The sequence below is a fragment of the Pogona vitticeps genome, chromosome 2 (assembly GCF_051106095.1).
Source record: "Pogona vitticeps strain Pit_001003342236 chromosome 2, PviZW2.1, whole genome shotgun sequence".
In the NCBI taxonomy this organism is placed as follows: Eukaryota; Metazoa; Chordata; class Lepidosauria; order Squamata; family Agamidae; genus Pogona; species Pogona vitticeps.
In genome coordinates this window covers 261,489,868-261,503,916 of record NC_135784.1, presented here as the reverse complement: position 1 = coordinate 261,503,916, position 14,049 = coordinate 261,489,868, and the positions used below count along the sequence as shown (strand labels likewise).

Below are 14,049 nucleotides of genomic sequence, written 5' to 3'. Positions count from 1 at the left end.
AGAGAGCCCCTCTCTGGACCTCCAGTAACCAGAGCTCAATCCTTAGATATGCTAGCTGGACCTTCGGTAAGCTGAGGTTAAACATCCTTGACAGACTAAAGGTTAATAACCACTGCTCTAAGGCATTCTGTTGCATTTGTGGGAGTGCAGAAATTACATAACACCTCTTTTGCTTTTAGGACAGTTTTGTGCCATCAGGACTGAACAGACTTTTGAGTAGGCCTTGGAGTTCAGACAGCATTCCCACACTGACACTGGTAGTTAATTGTACCAATAAAAAGGGACAAGAAAGGAGTACACATTCAAGTGAGAGAACTACACTGTGACAACAGTTTAAATGTTAGTGAATTGAGGCAATATACCAGTCATTGTGAAATGGAACTGGAAAAGATTCAAACAGCTACGAAAAATACAGGCCTATTAATTTTGCTCGGGTACAAAGCAGCAAAGCTACCAAATAAAATAGAGACATTAATAGGACACTTTAATGAGGGCCTTTAATAGGTGCACATATGATAAGCAAGGAATAAAGCACTTGCCTAATTATCCACATTAGGATCTATGCACAGAGTCATGCTACCGTTACCTTTGCTCTTTATATGCACAGCTTTCTATTCTTCAGCTTATTGCCTTTAATATTGTGATTTTTGTGTGAAAGAAATTCAAGATAATAGATATGTTTTTTTCTTCTTCATTCCCTTTCCATTCTCTGAATAATCTGTGATACAATTTGGCTAAGGTCCAAACTATAGCTGAAGCTTCAGCCTGAAGTACCGGGTATCACTTTGGACAAATACGCAGAATGTGTTTGTCACATTCGGAGCAGGATGTCAGCATAGGGGAGTGGTTTACTGTTGTCCCACCTGAGGAAGGATTATCCAGATTTGTTGCCCCTCATCAGCAGTTCACATTGTAAATACACAAACTACCATTGTTCTACAAAAGCCTGGGATTCCTCCAAGGCCTGCACTATGTGTACATGTATTCTCCTTCCCCCTTTCTTCAGCTGTGAGGGTCCATAAACTGGAGGAAGTTTAATTTGTTGTGAGTAGCAAGTTATTTTCTATTTCACATACTAGAAAATCCTCAAATCCTTGCTTGTTAATACAACATAGCATCTTTTTGCTTGTAAGCCTGTATTTAATTACTCCTACTTTTACAAATAGAATAGAGAAGACTTTAAAAAATAACTGAACAGAAATTCTCCCCCAACCATAATTCTGGACTACATGGAACATGTTGCAGATATATAAAGAAACATCTACTCCCTTTCTAACTTTGTCACTGAACACGGGAACATTAAGGCTTGGCATACAAAGGGGTGCACATCATACCCAGTGCTGTCTCCCTTCCCCCACTGATGATACCAGGTGGGTTCCCACCCTCTGGGAAAATTTATAGGAAAGAGGAAGAAACCATGCCAAGAGTAACAGTATCAAAATGACGTGAAGATATTTAAAATAATATTTTAAAATTGCTCCAAATGACAGGCATTCCTTGACACTTGTGAAAATAAAATGAGGTAAGAAACATCATCTTGCTTTTAAAAGTATCTTTTCTCTTGTGAACAATGGAATGTGTCATATTAGCTATACAAATGCCTATTTTGCTTGGATAAAGCCTACATTAGTCAGATTTTTTTGTATCTCCTGAATGCCTTACTCTGCAATGTAATTCCTCAACTTGGCCTAAAAGCAGATTTCTCAAGGAAATAAAGCTATTTGTTTAGACTACTTTATTTATAACAACAACAACAACAGCAATGGCCAGCTGGGTAACTACATTATTAATATAGGTGTTTGGAACTATGGAGTAGACCATGGGCACAAATGGAGCCACAAAGAAAAAACAAACAAATCACCTCATATTGCGGCTCATTTCAAGGTGCTTTCAGATCTGACTACAATGAAACACCAAACTATTAGCCAGCTGCTAAAGAGCAATGTATTGAGGGGGTCTGCTTTAGGGGGCAATGAATCAGATGTCGCAAATCCACTTTTTGCCAAACTTGGAGGAGGAAGGGAGGAGGGCCTAGTGAAGAGTCACTGCAAGTTTGGCATCTCTAACTCATGTAGGGGGCATTCTACCACTCTAAGAAGTCCATAATCACACAAAACCTGGCTTGTGAATAGTGGCAAAACATGAACCACAATCAAGAACCACAATTTCCCCAGTTCATGCCCACCTGTAAACAGGAAATCCTCCTGTCAAAACGTGAGTGCTGTCATCCAAAGGCATGTAAAGGGTGCCTTTATTTGACATGGAACATGGGGAGTCGGGGTGGAAGGCAGGCATTGGCTTTTTGACCTCAAGAATCTCTGTATGAGTCAAGCAGTAACATTTGAAACTATTTTCAAGGGAGCATTGTTCCACTTCATCAGACAATACTGTAAAATGATAAAGGACTAACAGTATTGCAACTTGCAAGTGGAAACCAGCCTGCATTAACAAGAGTCCCACAGTGCAAGGATGGCTGGCTTGAGAAGCCATTATGTATGCAGAACCCCAGTTACCTGCTGAATGATAACATCAGTAAGCAACAACAGAACCTGTGGTTTATATTAGGGCATCTTCAGGCTGAAACTGAGGGATTTATATGTGGAATCCAAGACCAAGTTATTTGCTCTACATACACAAGACTCTACATACACAAGAAAATAATAGAAAATAATTAGGAATCAAGAGAATAAGAATACGAATACTGTATAATCTTAGAACTGCTGAGCTGGAAGGGACCCTATGGATCATCAAGTCCAGCCCCTATCAGGAGGCACAGTGGGGAATTGAACTCCCAACCTCTGGCTCTGTAGCCAGATGCTTACACACTAAGCTATATAAGTGATATATGCAGGGCATGTCAAGAATCGTAAATAAATAAATAAATAAATAAATAAACAAACAAACAAATAAATAAATAAATAAATAAATAAAATTTCATAACTGTGTGCTCCAATGTAGCACCAACGGATTGTATGTGCAAGCATAACCAAGCTGTAAAGGTTATTTTTTAGCTGTTGGCTAAATCCCTACTCGTGTTAGAAGAACAAGGAACAGATGTTTGAAGGCTGTTCATTGTTCTGAGACTGTGACCAACCCCCAATATCGAGGTAACCAGTTCAGCCAGCCTTCCACTCTATCCCTGCTGCTGTTGAATGCCAGGTCTGTGTCCAATAAATCCCAGGTAATTTGTGACCTTATCCTGGAGGAGGACGCAGACCTGGCATGCATAACCGAGACGTGGATTGGCAGGGAGGGGGGTCCTCCCCTGGCTCTCATCTGTCCGCCCGGTTATGCCGTCCAGCACCAGGGTAGACTGGAGGGGCGAGGGGGGGGAGTAGCCATTGTGTATAAACCCAGCTTACAGGTTACCAGACACTCCTCGGTGGTAAGGCCGGGTCTAGAGGCACTCCACGTGTCGGTTGGGGCCAGGGATGGAATTGGGATTTTGCTGTGTTATCGCACTCCCTGTAACCCAGCGATTTCCCTTCCGGAGCTGGCCGACTTTGTCTCCGCGGCACTGTTGGGATCCCCAAGGCTTCTGGTCTTGGGTGATTTCAACGTGCATGCGGGGGCAGAGGTTACCGGGCCAGCTCTTGAGTTCCTGGAAACCATGGCTTCCTTGAACATGTCCCAACATGTAAACGGCCCCACCCACGTGGGTGGCCATACTTTGGACCTGGTCTTTTCCACCAATTGGAGCGAGTGTGGTCTGGTGGTGACCGACCTTGTGTCGCTCCCCTTGTCATGGTCAGATCACCATCTGGTAAAATGTAAGGTTTCCGTGGCTCTCCCCCCTCGCAGGGAGCAGGGACCTATTTTCATGGTCCGCCCTCGAAGGCTACTGGATCCGGTTGGATTCCAGGATGCCATGAGAGGGGTCACGGCTGACCTGGCTAGCGCTCCTGTTGACGCTCTGGTTGACAGCTGGACCATGGCTGCCACCAGGGCCGTAGACATGATCGCGCCTAAACGCCCTCTCCGTTGCAGAATGCGCCCGGCGCCTTGGTTTAACCAGGAGCTCCGAGCGCTGAAGCGACATAGGAGAAGGCTAGAGCGTAAGTGGAGGAAGGACCCGACGGATTATAATTGGATAGCTGTCAGGGTCGCAACTAACCTTTACCTCTCTAAGGTGAAGGCTGCTTGTCGAACTTACTTCGCTAACCGGATAAGCGAAGCGTCCAATCAGCAGGCGGAGTTATTCCGTATAGTGCGCGACCTATCCGGAACTGGTCTTGGTGATAGGCCTCCCCCTAGTTTCTCACCTGACCAGTTTGCAGCCTTTTTAAAATCTAAAGTGGAGGCCATCCGCCGGGACCTCTCTCCTTTTTTGAACACAGTGAGTCGAGCAGAGATGTCCAGCGCTCCGTCTTGCCCGGTGATTTTTGACACCTTTCAGCCTGTCACGCCTGATTCGGTGGCCAAGGTGCTTGATCGCTGCCGTGCCACCACCTCCTCCCTTGACCCTTGCCCGGCCTGGCTAATCAAAGCAGCCAGGCCGATAACAACTGAATGGGCCACTGTAATAATAAATGGGTTTCCTTCTGCCCTCAAGGAAACACTCATTAGGCCCATAAGAAAGAAACCTAGTTTGGCGGCGGACGAAATTGGCAATTATAGGCCCGTCGCCAACGTTTCTTTCATGAGCAAGGTGGTGGAGAGGGTGGTGGCCGACCAGCTTCAAGCTCACTTGGAAGAAACGGATGCCCTGGATCCATTTCAATCGGGCTTCAGGCCGCGCCACGGAACAGAGACGGCATTGGTCGCCCTGTACGATGACCTACTGAGGGAGGCTGACAGGGGAAAAATTTCTCTGTTAGTCCTTCTCGACATCTCAGCGGCCTTCGATACCGTCGACCACGGTATCCTCCTGGGGAGGCTCTCCGAGCTGGGAATTGGTGGCCTGGCGCTTGCCTGGCTCCGTTCCTTCTTGGAGGACCGTCCCCAGAGAGTACAGCTTGGGGAGAGTGTCTCGGCCCCGTGGAGCCTCAATTGTGGGGTTCCACAGGGGTCGATTATCTCCCCAATGCTGTTTAATATCTTTATGAGGCTGCTGGGTGGGGTCATCAGGGGATGTGGAGCGTCGTGTCATCAGTATGCGGATGACACCCAGCTCTACATCTCCTTTACTCCAACTGCAGGTGATGCCGTCCTGTCCCTCCAGCGCTGCCTGGGGACCGTACTGGAATGGATGCAGGAGAACGGGCTGAGGCTGAACCCGGACAAGACGGAGGTCTTGAGGGTGGGTGCCCCCACTGTTGGCGGCTTGGGTGACTCCCTCTCGTTTGGGGGGGTGACTCTTGCCGCAAAGAATGGGGTTCGCAGTCTGGGGATCCATCTGGACCCGGCGCTCTCCATGGAGACTCAGGTGGCGTCCGTGGTCCGCACCGCCTTTTTTCATCTTTGGCGGATAGCCCGGCTGCGATCCTATCTCGATGTGGGGGCGCTCACCACCCTGGTCCATGCGCTCGTAATCTCAAGATTAGACCACTGTAACGCGCTCTACGTGGGGCTACCTTTGAGGCTGAAGCGGAAACTCCAAGTGGTGCAGAATGCGGCGGCCAGACTCCTAAGTGGAGCTCGAAGATACCATCACATTTCTCCTATTCTGGCCGCGCTGCATTGGCTGCCCATTCGGTTCTGTGTTGACTTCAAAGTTCTGACGCTTACGTTTAAAGCCCTAAACGGTTTAGGGCCTCGATATTTGGCGGAACGCTTACTCCCACCCAGTTCTACCCGTGTCACCCGAGCGAGTCAGGAGGTGAGGCTGAGGAGCCTGACGCCGAGGGAGGCCCGGAAGGAAAAGACAAGAAACCGGGCCTTCTCGGCGGTGGCTCCTCGCCTCTGGAACAACTTACCTCCTGACATTCGCGCAGCTCCCTCGCTGGGTATTTTCAAGAAACAACTGAAAACATGGATGTTTAGGCAGGCCTTCATCCTTTCTACCTAACACTTTCTTTTTCTGTTATAATATATCCCGTTTCTCGCCATCTTTGGGGGAAATTTTTTTTTTATTCTATCTTAATTTATGTAATTATTATTTGTGATGTGGTTTGTTATATGTTTCTTTTTTAAATGCATGTTGTAAGCCGCCTAGAGTGGTCACAATTGACTAGATAGGCGGGGTATAAATGAAATAAATAAATAAATAAATAAATAAATAAATAAATTATTCACATCTTTTCCTTTTTATTATAAATTCCAGCCACCTCCAGTTTTAGAAAATGAAACCGCACAATTATACCAAGACAAGCAAGTGGTCAAGAATAAAACAAGTTGGATGGTTGTATTTCCACATCAGCAACAAAGAAAAAAAAAGAGCTACCTTATATAAGTTGAAGTTCATCAATAAGCAACCACAAAAGTATAGAAAGGACAAAATTGTGAAGTACCAAATATTAAGGTAATAAATTAAAAGAATATGGAAGCAAAAACAGGTCATCCCCCTCCCAATACTAATGTCAGAAGCTGGAGTCAGTTTAAAACAATTGCTAATAGTTGCTAACTTGTTTTCAGAAATTCAAAATAATCAGTGATTTTGCAAACATGTCACCTCACCCACATGTTTTTAGGACTTGACTCCTAATTTTTAAGCTTGACTATCTGGTCTGCCTTTGTGCATCAGTGATGCTGAGAAATAAGTGGATCAGAATAAGAATCAGAACATGATGTTTATTTATTTTAAATATTTTTACCCCACATTTTTCCTTAAAAGGACCCAAAGTGGTTCACATCATTAAAAGTCAGCATTTAAAGCTAACAACAGTGAGTATACAATTACTAAAAAGGATTAAATGAATGACATATTTGGAAAACACAAGCAACACCAAAATGCAACAATCTATTTCAAATCCCAGTCAGGCAGCCAGTCACTCAGGGAAAACATGCCTGAAGAGAAAGGTCTTCGCCTTCATTGATGATGACGACGATGTCGCATAGGAAACGGTCTCATTAATATAATGTGAAAAATAGTTACATAGTATATAGAAACAACTATAAATTAAAGAGAATACTCTCTTTCAACTCTCACAGGAGAGCCAATATAAGTGAGAAACCCATTTTCAGAATACTGAAATTTCATGAAGCCATTGTGGAAGGAAAATAATAATACTGTAATGCTGATTTGCCTTTTGTCTTCACAAATAACAGTTTTACAATCTTAGCTAGACAGGGAATATTGCATATATTTTTTCACATACTGGAAAAATTTTTCCAAATGTACCTGTTTGGTGACTTTTCTAGCACCCAGGTGAATGGCAAATGTACTTTCAGTGAAGATAAGTGAAATGAAATGGCAGATGTGATCTCAGTTAAGATACTTGAAAAAGAGGCAGCAAATTAGGTAAAGATGAGCCAAAACAAATCTATATACTGTATAATGTTGTTGTTTTTGCTTAAATAAGGCACTCTGCAATAATTTACTGCACTATTAGATTATTAAATATTATTAAATTATTAAATGCACGCTCCCTCCTTACAAAGTCCTAGGATATTTTATTGTCCTAAAAATGGTTGCTATCTTTCTTTTCTCTTTGAGTAGTAAATATATATTTGTGTAGTTTTAAAGTTCATCTTTAGAACTTGGTATAAGAGGGTTTTTTTGAGAGAGCATTTTGATTAGCTGGTTTTCAGTGAATACTGAAGTTTTTTCAGCTAATAGTAAATTTTTCTAATACTTACATTCAAATCCAGCAAAGGAGCACATCATTATATTCCAAAGCCATCCATGTAAGACAAAAATACATAAGGACAAAGGAAGCCACAACTAATGATGGGAAAGACCACAACTCCCTAAAAGACTCTTCCATACAAACTTCACAAGCTTTGGGATCTACAGAAGACATAATTTGTTGGTCCTACCACACTCACAAGCTTGTTTGGTTAGGACAGAAGAGAGGTCCTTTTTGATGGCTGCTCCCAGACTTTGGAACTCTCTGCCTAGATGTAGAGGAAGCTCTTTATAGTTAGGGGAGTCTTGGAGAATTGCCTGGCTACTAAGGATAAAGATGAGCTGTTAATTTCATTTAATTATGAATGCGAGTTATTGTTACAGTATTCTTTTTTCTTTGTAAGTGTTTTGATGTAACTGTGTTTTAGTGTAGTAAGCAGTTTATGGTTTTTATTTATAATTTAGTGTCTAAAATCCTACTGCCATGTTATGCTAATGATATCATCTGCAATAATTTTTTAAGAAAGTAAACATTTCAAACTTCTGCCCCAGTGCTTCTGGGGCCTCAGCTTCCTGTTCTGCAGCTTTCTTTTGAAGAAAGGAGAAGTCAGAAGGACAGAAGTGAGAAATGCTTCTCCCCCTCTCAAAAAAAAATTAATGATGCTGCTGATGTTATCAGCCCTGCAGGGAGCACATTACAGGGTGACTACATGAGCATTAAGCCTGCTGTTTGGTCTGTCTGGGGATGGGCCAGTTTGTTCCTAAAACCAGCAATCATATGGCATTTTCGCTGAAGTAAACAAGCCTGCTCCCAGAGCATTCCTACCTGCATCTTTCCGGCCGCTGTCAGAGGCTTCTACCTCTTTGGTACAGGAAAGATTGCTCTGTTTTGGTTCATTTTCTGGATGTGCAATACACTGGAAAGCAACCAAAGAAAGCCTTCCTCTTTGAACATGCTATACTGTGAGTTGGCTTAAGAATAGAATCACCTCAGGATATCAGCAAATATCCTTCCTCAGCTTTGTGGAGGAGCAATGTTTTAAAAAAGTATTTTAGATTATGTTTAAATTACATTATTTAATTTCCTTACAAGCATGTTAAGAATTTATTTCCATGCACAAAACATTTAATATCAAATGGAACCTGCCAGATTCAGTTGTGGACAGGTTCTCAGCTGGATCTTTATGAGGAAAGCAAACAAGCAAAGAAACAAAGAAAAACTCTTATTGCCCTCTCTCCTCTCCTTCTGCTTCCAGGAGGCAGTTTTTATGTATCTTTTATTTTTTTAAAGTGGTGAAAGGCATGTGTGCTGCCTTATACACTCTAAATATACTGTTTAGATGCTAAGAAGTGAAGATGTGAAGTTGCTGAGATGTGTCAGCCAATGAATAGGTATATCTTTGAGTTGGTTTTGCCCCCTTTTGCTTTCACAAACAATTCTACAGCTCTTAACATTTCCATGGTCTACTCTGATATAGTAACACTGTAGAGTGCTCGGGAATGAGTTAATGCTACTGATTTTGTAAGTTGTTGACCAGCTCTGTACGAGGAAAGCAAATAAAAATCCCATCAACCTTCTGTGGCATAAGCTATAACAGGATTTCAGCCAATCTGTTTGGTTTGGTTTGTTGAATGATGCTATTAATTGAATGGACCACATTTATTCATACTAATTCAAATATACTTTTCATAATTGTGTGTAGCTTACAATGATTTGGATCCAACCAAAATTAAGCATAATTCAGTGCTGATAGCTTTTAGAGTTTTGCTTGATAGGCTCTATAGTCAGTCTTTCCCTTTCTTACTTCTGTTTCTTGCCAGGGAGATAATCCTTAATTGCTCATCTTCCTCCAATGTGCAGAATGAAAAAAAAGTTTATAGAATTAAAGACTACATATTTTGCCTTTCTGCAGCAGACCTCCCCGTCTCAAACTGGTTTTTTTTTGCTCTAAGGAACAAATTCTCCAATTTCCTTTTCTTTGTTAGAACAAATATGTGCAATATTCGCTAAGAAAAAAAGAGTTCTGCACCATTCATTAATTTTGTTCACTGTTATTCAGTCCAGAATCTTTAAATCAGTTGCACAGAGTTCAAATACACAAAGATGTGCACTCAACCTTCTTATTTTGAACTATTTTACTTTATAGATTTTTTATTCTGGAAGAGCTATAGTATCTGAACATTCAGTTCTGCCCCTTTGTTCCTTGGTAGTCTATGATTACTGCATCTTCTAACATTCAACACAACAAATAGTACTTGAACAGGCATATTCACAAAAAGGATGAAACACAAAGATAAATACCCCCACATATATTATATTATTCTAGCACAGCATCTCTTTGAATAGAACAATTAGACATTCCATACAGGGTCAAGGACAATGAAACTCTGACTGTGAGCAATAAACCCTATGAGTCTGCAGGGAACAAAATGTATCAAACACAGAGACATCCATCACCTTGAGGACTGGATAGAGAACATAGGAGGCCCATATTTCTTGTACTGAGGGCTGCCTCTTTTGGGGAGGGGATATTGACCATGAGCAAGACTGAAAACAAAGCAAGGTCATAGACATCAGCAGCCTGGAACACCCCTTCTCTCTCTGTCTCTCTCTCTCCCTTTCTTTTGTTCCTTCAACACCTCTCTCTTTGACTCACTTTTCCTTCCACTCTTCCAAATAGGCTCTCAGTTCAGAGAAAGGCCATTCCTGTCCGAGGCCTAAACTGGAGATGTGCATGAACCTCAGTTTGGCAATTTGTGCCAATTCATGTGTTCCCTTCCCCCACCTTCCCAGCTGGATTCCCCCACTCATGTGCTCCTCTCTTCCTCCTCTTCATCTGTTTGGCCAATCCCTGGCAGGAGCATGGGTGTCTCTGCCCCCCCTCCTTGGTTGATTGCCTTCTCAGAAGTAGGACAGGCAAGCCCAAGGTTCATGGCATCTCTAGTCTAAACCGAAAGCTAATAGATGGATTCTGAAGCTAGGCTGAAAGCCCCGTGAATTTAGATCAGTATGGATGACAACAGAGATCTGAGAGGAGGATACTCTTATAGAGTCAGATGTCCTACTTTCAGAGGTGGTACGTGGTCTGAGTGGAGGGTCATTTCACTTCCAAAATGGAAAAAGGAGCCCTCTTCTACTCAGAATGCAAGCTGTCTATGACACCATCATCTTAGTTTTATGGGTGAGGTGTGCAATTAGAAGCTTGAAGATTATGGGAGGTCTGGAACTTGTTCAAAAACATATTTGCAGTATCTTCGTAGAGCAAGGTTCTGCTGTCTGTCACAGCTGGGCAGTGGATCATCAGCCAATGGGATGACAGAGGGTGGAGCTGGAGGGGGAGGAGTTGGAAGAAAAGGGGTGTGAAGTGTGAAGGAAGGAATGAGATCTGGAGTGTGAGAGAAAAAGAGCTTGTTTAGAGGCCTGTGTGCCGAAGTGTTCAGTGAGGGAAAGTCTGTGATTGATTAAATAAGAAACAGTGATTGACATCGTGATTACCGTATTTTTCGCTCCGTAAGACGCACCTCCAAATAAGACGCACCTCATTTTTAGGAGAGGAAAACCGGAAAAAAATATTCTGGCAAATTCATAAGGCAGTAGCAATAGATAGATGTTGTCACATCAATTACCTCAAACTTCTTGCAGTGTACAACACAGTGAGAGCTTTTGAACAATTTGTAGTTGGCAAAGTTATTCCAATAGCCACAGACAACAACACTACAATGCTTTATATCAATCACCAAGGAGGAACAAAATCCATGTCTTTCTTGCTACTAACAGTACAGTTTTGGGACTGGTGTATTCTCAAGCATGTCATTTCACAAGTCATACATGTACCAGAAGTGGAGAATCATGAAGCAGACTTCTACAGCAGGATGACACACAATGAGTGGGAATTACAGTACCATCTCAAGTTTTAACACTTATAATGAATTGTTATTGCACTGAAAGAGATGAATAAACAGATTGTTGCTGGGTAGTCAATAAGAGCTATGATGAAGAAATCACCACCAGCACAGGTGTAAGCAAACAGCAAAGCATGCCTCACTTCCACTCCCTCCCTCCCTTCCTTACAGCAATAAAGTTTTTTCTCTCTCCATCGTTCAGTTCTTTACTTTGCAGCATGCAGCATGTCCACAGAAAGTGTGCTTACTTTTATCAGTTTTTTGCAGCTGATCCTCCTGTTTCCTCCACTCTCTAATCATTTTTTCAGATGAGGAGGCCCAAAATGTCTCTGCACTGTTCACTGTTTCCATACTCCTTAGCATATTTTACTACCTCTAGTTTAAAAGGAATGCTATATGCTAGCCTTTTCTGTTTTGCACTGGTAGAATGAGTTCCCATACTCTGCAAGAAAAATGTGCCCCTTATTCATGACCACATATACTGCCCGCTTCCTTTTACAAATATAATCTTAAAGCAGCACAGAATCATAGAATAATGGAGTTGGAAGGGGCCTATAAGGCCATCAATTCCAACCCCTGGTTCAATGCAGAAATCCAAATCAGAGCAGATCTGACAGATGGTTGTCCAATTTTAGAGACTACAATAGGATAAAATACAGTAGCTGGGAATCACAATGAAAAGATAAAATCTACCAGCAATATTGTAGAACAACAATGATTAAGAAAAACCAATAAAAACAGGGGGAGCGACACCATGCAGCTTTTGTTAACACAAAAATACTACTAAAATTTCTATTTCCAGTTGTGTGTGTGTACATGTGAAATGCTATTTATGAAATGTTGGGTTCTTAAACCAATTTTCAAGATTTCAAAGCCTTACTTGAACATATTCAGATCTGTGATTCAGATCTGCCCTCTGCAATTCAAATTGCCTTGCTCCATAAAAACTGGACTCAGCTAATGTGGCAAGCTAATACACCAAATAAAACCTGTAGCCCTAGTGGTAATATATTAAGGAAAGGAATGTTAGGTCCCTTTTTGGTTTCCCTTTTGAACTTTATTCTGCATGTGCTCAGTGCCTTTTTAATCATTCTGTGCTTCAGAATGAAATTTGGCTAACAATACACATTAGCCTCCCCCCCCCGGTCCCTTAATGTTTTAAATATCTGCAAAATTACTTCTATTTAGGCCTAATTTATGATGAAGTGATGCAGCTTCCTGCAAAGCTCTGAACTACAGAGAGCTATTCTAGCAGGCTCTCAGTAGTAACTTTATCTTCCCCTCACCATTTAAGTTACTGCCAATTTTAGAAGCTTTTGTTTCTGTCCTCTCTCCCTCTCCCTCTCTCTGCTTCTCAAAATGTCTGGCTAGTCACATGGTCTAACTTCTCTGCAGAAGGTGAAGGGAAAGAGACTCCTCCTTCCTGCTTTGCTTCTCCAATAGAGAAGCCTACTGGGTGATGCAAGCAGGCAGATATGCTAATATCTGTGCACTGGAGGATTGTGGGAGGAACATCTAGCCCCTGATGGGGGTCCTGTGGGGCACCCCAAAACACTGAGTAGCTCTCCTGGCCTCTTTCAGGACTGGGGCTGTGCAGCACTGTTCTGATCAGGAGGTACAGCCGGCAGTCACCATGCCTTTGGGGGATAGTGCACACAAAGGGCCAGGAGGCTTAGGGGCCATTCAAACTCAGACCGGGCAGGGGAGATACCATTGTTGTAAAAGTGGTTTTCCCAGGGTAAGGCTCATCTATAGCATTTCAGGTAAGCTGACCCCTGTGATTTCCCCAAATGTGGGAAAATCAACTGCCTAAGTGGGAGATTGTGTTTGTGGTTTCCCTTGGTCTTTCTAGAACCATCCTTTGGTCCTTTGCTATTTTCACTGCCTGCTGCCATAGGCCTGTTTGCCTTGCTGGTTTTCCAGGTGGGCTGCAGGAGGCAGATCCTAGAAAGCTAGCAGTGCAGAATGGTGAGGTCCAAACAGAAAGCAGTCTCTGCTGCCAGTTCAGAGGCCTCCCAGCATGGCAGTGGGAGGCTTTTGGGTGGTGGTGGCTGAACCCTGGGTTACTGCATTCACTCCATAAGATGCATGTACTTTTCCTTCCACCTTTTTGGAGAGAAAAAGTGCATCTTATGGAGCGAAAAATACGGTAGCTACTTGTGATTTTCATATTTTATTTTTTCAATAAACCTGTTTTGTTTTGAAGGAAACCTTTGTCCTTCTTAAATAGTCATTACAATTGGTGGCAGTGAGTGTGAAGTGGTGTGGTGGGCATTCTGAGAGGCCTGAATTGGGGGTGACATCAGAGTGGCCTGCCACGTCATGGGGCCTACAGATTTATTTATTTATTTATTTATTTATTTATTTATTTATTTATTTATTCCATTTATACCCTGCATATCTGGTCAATTGCAATTGCAAGGCCATGCTATTAACAAGGGTTTGTAGATAATTGGATACAACTGAATAAGTAGGGCTGA

General features: G+C 42.6%; 1 pseudogene; it reads left to right on the top strand.

Annotated features, from left to right (window-relative positions):
* The first annotated feature begins 13,256 nt into the window (after positions 1 to 13,256).
* On the top strand, positions 13,257 to 13,409 carry LOC144587667 (U1 spliceosomal RNA; annotated as a pseudogene).
* Positions 13,410 to 14,049: the final 640 nt, after the last annotated feature.